Raw genomic sequence first — 14,742 nt, 5'->3', positions numbered from 1 at the left:
CCCCCTTCACACACCCCCATGTCACGGCCACTCAACCACCAATCAGGCCTCTACCACCTCCCATTCGACCCGCCCACCATTACCCGTATGTTCTCGCAGGATCTACCCCCATCATGCCCCCATCAAATACCGCACATCACGGCCACTCAACCTGCAATCAGGCCTCAACCACCTCCCATTCGCCCCGGCCACCATCACCCGTATGTTCTCGAAGAATCTGCCCCCATCACACCCCCACGTCACGGCCACTCAACCTGCAATCAGGCCTCAACCACCTCCCATTCGCCCCCCACCATCACCCGTATGTTCTCGAAGGATCTGCCCCCATCACACCCCCACGTCACGGCCACTCAACCACCACTCAGACCTCAATCGCCTCCCATTCGCCCCCCACCAGCACCCATATGTTCTCCCCCTCCCAAATCCCCTATCGGCCCAATGTCTCCTGTCCCAGTTTCAGATTCCAATTTCTCTCGGGTTTAACCCTGTTCAGCCATACACACCTTCCTATTCTCGACTTCTTCCCTCGGCCAGTTCACACCAATCAGACCCCAAAACAGTCACCCATCCCCCCACCCCGCACCCCACCTCCCGTTTGTACTCACAGGACTCTGTACGGACAGCCCGCCCTCAGCCACGTCACCAGCGCTCTATGACCAATCAGGCATTGAAACAGCCACCCATCCCCACACACACCCACTTATTCTCGCAGGACTCAGACCACACCACACCCCCCACGTAACGGCCACTCAACCACCAATCAGGCCTCAACCGCCTCCCATTCGCCCCGCCCACCATCACCCGTATGTTCTCCCAGGATCTGCCCCCATCACACCCCCACGTCACGGCCACTCAACCACCAATCAGACCTCAACCGCCTCCCATTCACCCCGCCCACCATCACCCGTATGTTCTCGCAGGATCTGCCCCAATCACACACCCCCACGTCACGGTCACTCAACCACCAATCAGGCCTGAACCGACTGCCATTCGCCCTGCCCACCATCACCCGTATGTTCTCGAAGGATCTGCCCCCATCACACCCCCACGTCACGGCCACTCAACCACCAATCAGGCCTCAACCGCCTCCCATTCGCCCCACCCACCATCACCCGTATGTTCTCGCAGGATCTGCCCCAATCACACACCTCCACATCACAGCCACTCAACCACCAATCAGGACTCAACCACCTCCCATTTGCCCCCCCCACCATCACCCGTATGTTCTCAAATGATCTGCCCCCATCACACCCCCCACGTCACGGCACCTCAACCACCAATCAGGCCTCAACCACCTCCCATTAGCCCCGCCCACCATCACCCGTATGTTCTCGAAGGATCTGCCCCCATCACACCCCCACGTCAGGGCCACTCAACCACCACTCAGACCTCAACCGCCTCCCATTCGCCCCCACCAGCACCCGTATGTTCTACCCTCCCCACACCCCTATCAGTCCAATGTCTCCTTTCCCAGTTTCAGATTCCAATTTCTCTCGGGTTTAACCCTGTTCAGCCATACACACCTTCCTATTCTCGCCTTCTTCCCTCGGCCAGTTCACACCGATCAGACCCCAAAACAGTCACCCATCCCCCCACCCCGCACCCCACCTCCCGTTTGTACTCACAGGACTCTGTACGGACAGCCCGCCCTCAGCCACGTCACCAGCGCTCTATGACCAATCAGGCATTGAAACAGCCACCCATCCCCACAAACACCCACTTATTCTCGCAGGACTCAGACCACACCACACCCCCCACGTCACGGCCACTCAACCACCAATCAGGCCTCAACCGCCTCCCATTCGCCCCACCCACCATCACCCATATGTTCTCACAGGATCTGCCCCAATCACACCCCCACGTCACGGTCACTCAACCACCACTCAGACTTCAACCGCCTCCCATTCGCCCCGCCCACCAGCACCCGTATGTTCTCCCAGGATCTGCCCCAATCACACACCCCCACGTCACGGTCACTCAACCACCAATCAGGCCTCAACCGCCTCCCATTCGCCCCGCCCACCAGCACCCGTATGTTCTCGCAGGATCTGCCCCAATCACACACCTCCACATCACAGCCACTCACCACCAATCAGGACTCAACCACCTCCCATTTGCCCCCCCCCACCATCACCCGTATGTTCTCGAAGGATCTGCCCCCATCACACCCCCACGTCACGGCACCTCAACCACCTCCCATTAGCCCCGCCCACCATCACCCGTATGTTCTCGAAGGATCTGCCCCCATCACACCCCCACGTCACGGCCACTCAACATCCACTCAGACCTCAGCCGCCTCCCATTCGCCCCCCACCAGCACCCGTATGTTCTCCCCCTCCCCACTCCCCTATCAGTCCAATGTCTCCTTTCCCAGTTTCAGATTCCAATTTCTCTCGGGTTTAACCCTGTTCAGCCATACACACCTTCCTATTCTCGACTTCCTCTGTCGGCCAGTTCACACCGATCAGACCCCAAAACAGTCACCCATCCCCCCACCCCGCACCCCACCTTCCGTTTGTACTCACAGGACTCTGTACAGACAGCCCACACTCAGCCACGTCACCAGCGCTCTATGACCAATCAGGCATTGAAACAGCCACCCATCCCCACACACACCCACTTATTCTCGCAGGACTCAGACCCCACCACACCCCCCACGTCACGGCCACTCAACCACCAATCAGGCCTCAACCGCCTCCCATTGGCCCGCCCACCATTACCCGTATGTTCTCGCAGGATCTAACCCCATCACGCCCCCTTCACACACCCCCATGTCACGGCCACTCAACCACCAATCAGGCCTCAACCGCCTCCGATTCGACCCGCCCACCATTACCCGTATGTTCTCGCAGGTTCTACCCCCATCACGCCCCCATCAAATACCGCACGTCACGGCCACTCAACCTGCAATCAGGCCTCAACCACCTCCCATTCGCCCCACCCACCATCACCCGTATGTTCTCGAAGGATCTGCCCCCATCACACCCCCACGTCACGGCCACTCAACCACCAATCAGGCCTCAAAGCCTCCCATTCGCACTCCACCATCACCAACCCGTATGTTCTCCAAGGATCTGTCACCATCACACCACCATGTTACGGACACTCAACCACCAATCAGACCTCAACCGCCTCCCATTTACCCCCCTCAACAATACCCGTATGTTCTCGAAGAATCTGCCCCAATCACAAACCCCCACGTCACGGCCACTCAACCACCAATCAGACCTCAATCGCCTCCCATTCGCCCCACCCACCATCACCCGTATGTTCTCCCAGGATCTGCCCCCATCACACCCCCACGTCACGGCCTCTCAACCACCAATCAGACCTCAATCGCCTCCCATTCGCACCCCACCATCACCCGTATGTTCTCCAAGAATCTGCCCCCATCACACCCCCACGTCACGGCCACTCAACCACCACTCAGACCTCAACCGCCTCCCATTCGCCCCCCACCAGCACCCGTACGTTCTCCCCCTCCCAAATCCCCTATCGGCCCAAAGTCTCCCTGTCCCAGTTTCAGATTCCAATTTCTCTCGGGTTTAACCCTGTTCAGCCATACACACCTTCCTATTCTCGACTTCCTCTGTCGGCCAGTTCACACCGATCAGACCCCAAAACAGTCACCCATCCCCCCACCCCGCACCCCACCTCCCGTTTGTACTCACAGGACTCTGTACGGACAGCCCGCCCTCAGCCACGTCACCAGCGCTCTATGACCAATCAGGCATTGAAACAGCCACCCATCCCCACACAAACCTACTTATTCTCACAGGACTCAGACCCCACCACACCCCCCACGTCACGGCCACTCAACCACCAATCAGGCCTCAACCGCCTCCCATTCGCCCCGCCCACCAGCACCCGTATGTTCTCCCAGGATCTGCCCCCATCACACCCCCACGTCACGGCCACTCAACCACCAATCAGACCTCAACCGCCTCCCATTCACCCCGCCCACCATCACCCGTATGTTCTTGCAGGATCTGCCCCAATCACACACCCCCACGTCACGGTCACTCAACCACCAATCAGGCCTGAACCAACTCCCATTCGCCCTGCCCACCATCACCCGTATGTTCTCGAAGGATCTGCCCCCATCACACCCCCACGTCACAGCCACTCAACCACCAATCAGTCCTCAACCGCCTCCCATTCGCCCCCCCACCATCACCCGTATGTTCTCGCAGGATCTGCCCCAATCACACACCTCCACATCACAGCCACTCAACCACCAATCAGGACTCAACCACCTCCCATTTGCCCCCCCCACCATCACCCGTATGTTCTCAAAGGATCTGCCCCCATCACACCCCCCACGTCACGGCACCTCAACCACCAATCAGGCCTCAACCACCTCCCATTAGCCCCGCCCACCATCACCCGTATGTTCTCGAAGGATCTGCCCCAATCACACACCCCCACGTCACGGCCACTCAACCACCAATCAGGCCTCAACCACCTTCCATTCGCCCCACCCACCATCACCCGTATGTTCTCGAAGGATCTGCCCCAATCACACACCTCCACATCACAGCCACTCAACCACCAATCTGGACTCAACCACCTCCCATTTGCCCCCCCCCACCATCACCCGTATGTTCTCAAAGGATCTGCCCCCATCACACCCCCCACGTCATGGCACCTCAACCACCAATCAGGCCTCAACCACCTCCCATTAGCCCCGCCCACCATCACCCGTATGTTCTCGAAGGATCTGCCCCAATCACAAACCCCCACGTCACGGCCACTCAACCACCAATCAGGTTCAACCGCCTCTCATTCGCCCCCTACCATCACCCGTATGTTCTAGAAGGATCTGCCCCCATCACACCCCCCACGTCACGGCCACTCAACCACCAATCAGACCTCAATCGCCTCCCATTCGCCCCACCCACCATCACCCGTATGTTCTCCCAGGATCTGCCCCCATCACACCCCCACGTCACGGCCTCTCAACCACCAATCAGACCTCAATCGCCTCCCATTCGCACCCCACCATCACCCGTATGTTCTCGAAGGATCTGCCCCCATCACACCCCCACGTCACGGCCACTCAACCACCACTCAGACCTCAGCCGCCTCCCATTCGCCCCCCACCAGCACCCGTACGTTCTCCCCCTCCCAAATCCCCTATCGGCCCAAAGTCTCCCTGTCCCAGTTTCAGATTCCAATTTCTCTCGGGTTTAACCCTGTTCAGCCATACACACCTTCCTATTCTCGACTTCCTCTGTCGGCCAGTTCACACCGATCAGACCCCAAAACAGTCACCCATCCCTCCACCCCGCACCCCACCTCCCGTTTGTACTCACAGGACTCTGTACGGACAGCCCGCCCTCAGCCACGTCACCAGCGCTCTATGACCAATCAGGCATTGAAACAGCCACCCATCCTCACACAAACCCACTTATTCTCGCAGGACTCAGACCCCACCACACCCCCCACGTCACGGCCACTCAACCACCAATCAGGCCTCAACCGCCTCCCATTCGCCCCGCCCACCATCACCCGTATGTTCTCCTAGGATCTGCCCCAATCACACACCCCCACGTCACGGCCACTCAACCACCAATCAGGCCTCAACCCCCTCTCATTCGCCCCCCACCATCACCCGTATGTTCTAGAAGGATCTGCCCCCATCACACCCCCACGTCACGGCACCTCAACCACCAATCAGACCTCAACCACCTCCCATTCGCCCCCCCACCATCACCCGTATGTTCTCGAAGGATCTGCCCCCATCACACCCCCACGTCACGGCCACTCAACATCCACTCAGACCTCAGCCGCCTCCCATTCGCCCCCCACCAGCACCCGTACGTTCTCCCCCTCCCAAATCCCCTATCGGCCCAAAGTCTCCCTGTCCCAGTTTCAGATTCCAATTTCTCTCGGGTTTAACCCTGTTCAGCCATACACACCTTCCTATTCTCGACTTCCTCTGTCGGCCAGTTCACACCGATCAGACCCCAAAACAGTCACCCATCCCCCCACCCCGCACCCCACCTCCCGTTTGTACTCACAGGACTCTGTACGGACAGCCCGCCCTCAGCCACGTCACCAGCGCTCTATGACCAATCAGGCATTGAAACAGCCACCCATCCCCACACAAACCTACTTATTCTCGCAGGACTCAGACCCCACCACGCCCCCCACGTCACGGCCACTCAACCACCAATCAGGCCTCAACCGCCTCCCATTCGCCCCACCCACCATCACCCATATGTTCTTGCAGGATCTGCCCCAATCACACACCCCCACGTCACGGCCGCTCAACCACCAATCAGGCCTCAACCACCTTCCATTCGCCCCGCCTACCATCACCCATATGTCCTCCTGGGATCTGCCCCAATCACGCACCCCCACGTCACGGCCACTTAACCACCAATCAGGCCTCAACCGCCTCCCATTCGCCCCCCACCATCACCCGTATGTTCTCAAAGGATCTGCCCCAATCACACACCCCCACGTCACGGCCACTCAACCACCAATCAGGCCTCAACCGCTTCTCATTCGCCCCCCACCATCACCCGTATGTTCTAGAAGGATCTGCCCCCATCACACCCCCCACGTCACGGCCACTCAACCACCAATCAGACCTCAATCGCCTCCCATTCGCCCCACCCACCATCACCCGTATGTTCTCCCAGGATCTGCCCCCATCACACCCCCACGTCACGGCCTCTCAACCACCAATCAGACCTCAATCGCCTCCCATTCGCACCCCACCATCACCCGTATGTTCTCCAAGAATCTGCCCCCATCACACCCCCACGTCACGGCCACTCAACCACCACTCAGACCTCAACCGCCTCCCATTCGCCCCCCACCAGCACCCGTACGTTCTCCCCCTCCCAAATCCCCTATCGGCCCAAAGTCTCCCTGTCCCAGTTTCAGATTCCAATTTCTCTCGGGTTTAACCCTGTTCAGCCATACACACCTTCCTATTCTCGACTTCCTCTGTCGGCCAGTTCACACCGATCAGACCCCAAAACAGTCACCCATCCCCCCACCCCGCACCCCACCTCCCGTTTGTACTCACAGGACTCTGTACGGACAGCCCGCCCTCAGCCACGTCACCAGCGCTCTATGACCAATCAGGCATTGAAACAGCCACCCATCCCCACACAAACCCACTTATTCTCGCAGGACTCAGACCCCACCACACCCCCCACGTCACGGCCACTCAACCACCAATCAGGCCTCAACCGCCTCCCATTCGCCCCGCCCACCAGCACCCGTATGTTCTAGAAGGATCTGCCCCCATCACACCCCCACGTCACGGCACCTCAACCACCAATCAGACCTCAACCACCTCCCATTCGCCCCCCCACCATCACCCGTATGTTCTCGAAGGATCTGCCCCCATCACACCCCCACGTCACGGCCACTCAACCACCAATCAGACCTCAACCGCCTCCCATTCGCCCCCCACCAGCACCCGTACGTTCTCCCCCTCCCAAATCCCCTATCGGCCCAAAGTCTCCCTGTCCCAGTTTCAGATTCCAATTTCTCTCGGGTTTAACCCTGTTCAGCCATACACACCTTCCTATTCTCGACTTCCTCTGTCGGCCAGTTCACACCGATCAGACCCCAAAACAGTCACCCATCCCCCCACCCCGCACCCCACCTCCCGTTTGTACTCACAGGACTCTGTACGGACAGCCCGCCCTCAGCCACGTCACCAGCGCTCTATGACCAATCAGGCATTGAAACAGCCACCCATCCCCACACAAACCCACTTATTCTCGCAGGACTCAGACCCCACCACACCCCCCACGTCACGGCCACTCAACCACCAATCAGGCCTCAACCGCCTCCCATTCGCCCCGCCCACCAGCACCCGTATGTTCTCCCAGGATCTGCCCCCATCACACCCCCACGTCACGGCACCTCAACCACCAATCAGGCCTCAACCACCTCCCATTCGCCCCGCCCACCAGCACCCGTATGTTCTTGAAGGATCTGCCCCCATCACACCCCCCACGTCACGGCCACTCTTCCACCAATCAGAGTTCAAACCGCCAACATTTGCCCTGCCCACCATCAGCTGCTGATTCTCGCGGTATCTTCTCCCGCCGCAAGCATCCCTATATTCTCGTGGGACTCTGCCCCTTTACTGCCACTGTTCCACCGATCAGGTTTTGAAACCGCCAAACATCTCCCACCCCAACCACCCAGCTATTCTCATGGGACTGTGGTCCTGCATCACAGGCACTCTTCCACCATTCAGACCTCAAACCACCAGCTTCACCCTGCCCTCCCCCACCTGCTTATTCTCATGGGATCTGCTTATTCTTGCAGGATCGCCCCTCCACACCATCTCTCTTCCTACAATCAAGCCTTGAAACTGCCACCGCCCCCAATGCTGCTTGTTCTCATGGGATCTGCCCCCGCCATAAGGACCCGCATATTCTCGTGGGACTTTGCTCCCTTTACCACCACTGTACCACCAATTAAGTTTTGAAACCGCCAACCATCCCCCGCGTCAACCACCCACTTATTCTTGCGGGACTCTGCCCTGAAAGCCCACTCTTCCACCTTTCAGGCCTTGAGCCTTCCACTCTGCCCCCTCCCCCCATTACTCCTGCTTCCCTTCCATATGCTGCTCCCATTGCCTCCATCTTACACGTCACCCACCACTAACTGGAAACGCACCAAACCTTAACCCCCCCTTCCGCCCAACATCTCTCCGCCATCTTTACTCACCCCCATTTCCAACCCTGCCACCTGAACCTGCCAGCCATCGGGACTCAACCACACCACATCCCTACTTCCCCTACTCCACCCCAAATCTTCCGCTACTCTATCCTCTATTCCCAAATCAAGCCTCCGTCGTTTTTCCAACGCCCAGCCCTAGTCTACGGAGGTTCACTGCTGCTGTTCCCCATCTACCCCCCAATCCCTAACCAACGCCCTCCATGTCCAGGCCTCTTCGCCCAACCCCCGTCGCGATCGATATCCACCACCAGCCCCAAATCCCTCTTCCAAAGGTTTAAAACGAAAAACAGGTTAAAATAGCTTGCCTGAATTTACGTACCAAGGCTCAAGGGCAAGGTATATGGTGGTCGCAAATTTTAATTGAATCTGCTTAACTAAAATTAGTTCCTAAATCATTCCCGCTTCAGTACCCATCTCTGCTCCACTACTTACCTGCGATTCTGGCCACTGGAGAGCCGCAGCGCAGGAACACGGGAGTGCAGGCGCTCTCCCAAATAGCTCAGGGGTTATACCGAGCGACTGTGATGACAGGCGCTTTTATAAGAACCCAGAATGTGGCGAGTGTGGGGGGAGCGTGCGGAAACTGACGCGTTCCCGCCCTGCGTGATTCCACCTATCAGCGTGATCCCCAGGAAATTTGAATATTCCGGGGTATGAACTTGAGTTTTGCACCCAGCTAAACTGCTCCTGGAAACACTTCAGTCACCCACGAGACGTTGTATACTCACACTAGAAAGTGCCATTTCACTAAGCACAGGGGCCTAAGCCTAATCTAACCTTTTAAGTGATTGGAAAAAAAATCATGCTGTACCCCCAGACTATGAGCTAGAGTTTTGCGCCCGAACACGATGCTCCCAGACACGGTTCGATCACTCCACAAGACGTTGCTTACTTGTGCCACAAAGTGCCATTTTACTGCAGAATTCAGAGTACTAAGCTGATTCTGTAGTTAAAGAACTTTGACGTTTTAAGTGATGAGGAAAATCCACACTAAAACTAACAGACTATGAACCAGAGCTTTGCGCCAGAACAGTGTTCGTGTATACTGTACGATCACTCCGCGGGAGGTTGCCTAATGGTTTTAGAAAACACCATTTCACGGGCCGGCGCCGTGGCTCACTTGGTTACTCCTCCGCCTGCGGCGCCGGCATCCCATATGGGCGCCGGATTCTGTCCCGGTTGCCCCTTTTCCAGTCCAGCTCTGCTGTGGCCCGGGAGTGCAGTGGAGGATGGCCCAAGTGCTTGGGCCCTGCACCCCATGGGAGACCAGGAGAAGCACCTGGCTCCTGATCGGCGCAGCATCGGCTGTAGCGGCCATTTGTGGAGTGAACCAACGGAAGGAAGACTTTTCTCTCTCTCTCTCTCTCTCTCTCTCTCTCTCTCTCTCTCTCTCTCTCTCTCTCACTGTCTATAACTCTACCTGTCAAATAAAAAAAAACAACACCATTTCACTACACCTCAGTCCTGAGCCCCTTTTGTGGTTGAAGGTCGCGAACTCTCCAAATTATAAGGACAAACCACCCAGTACCGCCAGGCTAAGAACTAGAGTTCTGCGCCCAGGCACAGTGCTCCTGGATACTGATGGATCACTCCATGGGATGTTGCTTATTTGTGCTGGAAAGCACCATTCCATGACAGAGCTGGAGATCCTAAGCAGATTTTGTAGTTAAAGGCCCCTACATTTTAAGTGATAAGGACAAATCATGCTGAAGCCCACGAGGCATGAATTTGAGTTTTATGCCCAGGTACAGTGCTGCTGGATACTGGGCGATCACTCCACAAGACACTAACTTGTGTCAGAAAGTGCCATTAAACTGGAACCCATGGTACTAAGCCAATTCGGGGGTTATAGGTCCCTAAAATTTTAATGATCATGAAAAACCGCTAAATCCCCCGGGGACCTTAACTTGAGTTCGCACCCAAGCACAGCCTTACCCAAACAGTTCAGTCACTCCACTGAACATTGCTAATTTGTGTAGGAAGAGCCATTTCACTACAGAGCTCAGGATCCTAGCGGATTCCGTGGTTCAAGGTCTCTAAAAAAATTTTTTTTTGACAGGCAGAGTGGACAGTGAGAGAGAGACAGAGAGAAAGGTCTTCCTTTGCCGTTGGTTCACCCTCCAATGGCCGCCGCGGCCGGCACACCGCGCTGATCCGAGGGCAGGAGTCAGGTGCTTCTCCTGGTCTCCCATGGGGTGCAGGGCCCAAGCACCTGGGCCATCCTCCACTGCACTCCCGGGCCACAGCAGAGAGCTGGCCTGGAAGAGGGGCAACCAGGACAGAATCTGGCGCCCCGACCGGGACTAGAACCCCGTGTGCCGGCGCCGCAAGGCAGAGGATTAGCCTAGTGAGCCGCGGCGCCGGCCCCTAAATTGTTTTTTAAAAAATATCACACTGAATCCCCTGGGATATGAACTTGAGGTTTGCCCACAGGCACAATGCTCACGGATACTGTGCGACCACTCCAAGGGACGCTGCTTAAGTGTGGCACAAAGTGCCATTCCACTGGGGTTCGGGGTCCTAAGGCGATTCTGTGGTTAAAGATCCCTAACGTTTTAAGGGATTAGGAAAAAGCATACAAAAAGCCCCACACTAAGAACTTCAGTGTTACCACCAGTGCTTATTTGTTCCAGGAAGCGAAAATTCACCAAGCTCAGGGTCCTACCCAGGCTCTAATGGTTTCAGTGCTTAGGGAAAAACCGCAGTGGATCGCCCGCGCCATGAACTCGAATTTGGCGCCCAGACACCATGCATCCGGAAACAGTTCGATCACTCCGCGGAGCGTTGCTAACTGGCGCCGGAAACCGCCGTTCCAATACAATGCTCAGGCTTCTGAGCCGAATCTGTGCTTAAAGGCCCTAAATTAAGTAATAAGGAAAAATCACCCTAATCCACCGTGGTATGAACATGAGTTTGGCACCTCAGCACAGTGCTCTCTGAAACTGTTCCATCACTGCACTGCACATTCCTTACTTGTGTCACAAAGCGCCATTACACTAGAGGTCAGGTTCTACATCCATAGTGAGTTAAGGTCTCTTAACTGTTTAAGTGATTAGGAAAGCCCCACGCTGAATCCCCGGGCTAAGAACTAGAGTTCTGGGCCTTGGCACATCGTTGAGGGATATTGTTAGATCACTCCGTGGGACGTTGTTTACTTGTGCTGCAAAGCACCTTTTTACCGGAGGTCCTGGTCCTAAGCCGATTCTGTGGCTAAATGTCCTTAATGTTTTAAGTGATTAGGAAAAGCTATAAAAAACCTCGAATAAAAAACCTAAGTGCTGCGCCCAGGCACGGTGCTCTCACAAGGAGTTCGATCATTCCACAAAACTTTGCTTATTTGTGCCACAAAGCACCATTTCAATAAGCTCAGGGCACTAACCGGCTTCTAACATTTTTTAAAGATTATTTATTTGAAAGGCAGAGTTAGAGAGAGGCTAAGAGAGAGGGAGGGGGAAGAGAGAGAGAGACGTCTTCCATCTGCTGGTTCACCCCTCAATTGGTCACAACCACTGGAGCTGCGCCGATCTGAAGCCAGGAGCCAGGAGCCTCTTCTGGGTCTCCCACGTAGGTGCAGGGGCCAGAGGGCTTGGGCCATCTTCTGCTGCTTTCCCAGGCCATAGCAGAGAGCTGGATTAGAAGTGGAGCAGCCAGGTCTCAAACCAGCGCCCATATGGGATGCTGGCTGGCACTGCAGGCAATGGGTTTACCTGCTACACCACAGCGCTGGCCCGTCTAACGTTTTAAGTGATTAGGAAAACCCACATAAAATCCCCCAAGTAAAGAATTTAAGTGTGGCACCCAGGTACAGTGCTCCCCCTTAACTCCACTGGACGTGCTAACTTGTGCTGGAAAGCCGCCATTTCACTACAGAGCTCAGAGTCCTCAGTGAATTCTGGGGTTCAAGGTCCCTATATTTTAACTGAGAAGGAAAAACCCTGAATTCCCCAGGCTAAAAAGTAAAGTTTGGCCAGTTTTGCATCCAGGCATAAAGCTCTCGGAAAAAGTTCCATCCCTCCTCGGGACGTTGTTTATTTGTTCCAGAAAGCGCCGTTTCACTATGCTCAGGGTCCTCAGTGGATTCTAAGTGATTAGGGCGACCACCCTATACCACCAACCATGAACTTGAGTTCTCGCCCAGGCACTGTGCTCCCAAAAACAGTTCAATCACTCCACAGGATGTCGCTTCCATGTACCAGAAAGCGCCATTCCACTAGAGCTCCTGTTCCTAAGCCAAATCTGTGGTTAAATGTCCCTAATTTTTTTTTTTAATTTTATTTTAGAGGCAGAGTTACAGATAAAGAGGGAGGGGGAGACAGAGAAAGGTCTTCACCCACTTTTTTTTTTTTTTTTTTATTTGACAGGTAGAGTTATAGGCAGTGAGAGACAGAAAGGTCTTCTTCCATTGGTACACACACACACACACACACCCAATTGCTGCTAGGGCCGATGCTGCGCTGATCCGAAGCCAGGAGCCAGGAGCTTCCTCCTGGTCTCCCATGCGGGTGCGGGGCCCAAGCACTTGGGCCATCCTCCTCTGCCTTCCCGGGCCACAGCAGAGAGCTGGACTGGAAGAGGAGCAACTGGGACTAGAACCCAGTGCCCATATGGGATGCCAGCGTCGCAGGCGGAGGATTAAGCAAGTGAGCCACGGCGCTGGCCCCCACCCACTGGTCCACAACCCAAATGGCCACAAGGCTGGAGCCGAGCGGATCCGTAGCGTTTTACGTGATTAGGAAAACCGCCCTGATTCCACCTGCCTGTGAACTTGAGTTTTGCGCCCTGGCTCCCTGCTCCGGGACACTGTTCAATCACTCCATGGGACTGCTGACTTCTACCACAGAGCGCCACCCACTGGAGCTCAGTGTCCTAAGCCAATTCTGTGGTTAAAGGTAGATGACGTTTTAAGTGATCAGGAAAAAAACACAATGAAACCCCCAAGTTAAGGACTTCAGTTTTGCACCCAGGGGCAATGCTCCTGGAAAGACATCACTCCATGAGATGTTCTTATTTACGCCAGAAAGTGTCCTTTCACTACTGAGCGCTCAGGGTCCTAATCAGTTTCTGTGGGTCAAGGTCCCTAACGTTTTAAGTGTAAATGAAAACCCAGGCTGAACCCTGTGGATTGTGAATGAGTTTTGTGCCCAGGCACAGTGCTCTAGGTAACCCTCTGGTCACCCACGGGGACATGGCTTACTTTTCCCAGAAAGAGCCGTTTCACCTCAGCTCATGATCCTGAGCCCATTCTGTGGTTTAAGATTTTTTTTTTTTAATAGTTATAGTAATGATTTTATTGAAGCACTAATTTAAAATGTGATTTCTTTTTTGCACTTCTAGTGATAGGAAAATCACTCTGAATCCACCTTCAGAAAATTTTAGCCCTGAGTACTTGAATAAGAGCCTTGTTCCTTGCTTCCCTTGCCCAAGCCCTCCCCCACTTTGTGGTAGCAGGGGAAAGGCATTTAGATCCCAAGATAAGGCAGCAGCAGCAACTCAACAGCTCCAGCAACACTGAATGGACATTTGCTTCCAGAATGTTCCAAATCCTAGGATTAAAGACAGGTTTAGAGGCCTGCACTGTGATGTAATAGGTTAAGCCTCTGCCTGAGACACTGCTCCACTTCCGATCCTGCTCCCTGCTGATGGCCTGGGAAAGAAGTAGAAGATGGTCCAAGTGCTTGGGCCCTGCACCTGAGTGGGAGACCTGGAAGAAGCTCCTGGCTCTGGATCGGTCCAGCTCCGGCCGCTGCAGCCACTTGGAGTAGCGAACCAGCAGATGGAAGACCTCTCCCTCTGGCTCCCTCTTTTAACTCTGCCTCTCAAGTAAACAAATTAATCTTTAAAAAAAAAATTTTACTTGAAGCATTTTGGCAGTCTCCACCACAGCAAAAAAAAAAAAAAAAAAAAAAAAAAAAAGATAAAGTGCGTGCTTCTAGATTGTGCCACTACTCCTGCCAATACCCATGTATATCATAATTTAAGCTACTTTGCCAACAAAATACAAAATATCCCTTTCAGTTTCTT

The 14,742-nt window shown here is 55.1% G+C and overlaps 1 protein-coding gene across 3 annotated transcripts in view; it reads right to left on the bottom strand.

Annotated features, from left to right (window-relative positions):
• GCNA (germ cell nuclear acidic peptidase) overlaps window positions 1-9,302 on the bottom strand; it is a 28,518-nt gene extending 19,216 nt beyond the window's left edge. For 2 of the 3 annotated variants that reach the window (XR_016228197.1, XM_089324633.1), the window contains exon 1: window positions 606-690. The gene's annotated coding sequence lies outside the window, so the exon portion shown is untranslated. Of the gene's footprint in view, window positions 1-605; window positions 691-9,153 lie in introns of those variants that run through there. The other variant, XM_070066918.2, reaches the window with a different exon arrangement.
• Window positions 9,303-14,742: the final 5,440 nt, after the last annotated feature.

The sequence above is a fragment of the Oryctolagus cuniculus genome, chromosome X, assembly GCF_051225735.1.
Source record: "Oryctolagus cuniculus isolate XC-2025 breed Fujian yellow rabbit chromosome X, ASM5122573v1, whole genome shotgun sequence".
NCBI classification, from domain to species: domain Eukaryota; kingdom Metazoa; phylum Chordata; class Mammalia; order Lagomorpha; family Leporidae; genus Oryctolagus; species Oryctolagus cuniculus.
Note: the sequence above shows the minus strand (reverse complement) of the source record. Positions and strands in the feature narration are given on the sequence as shown.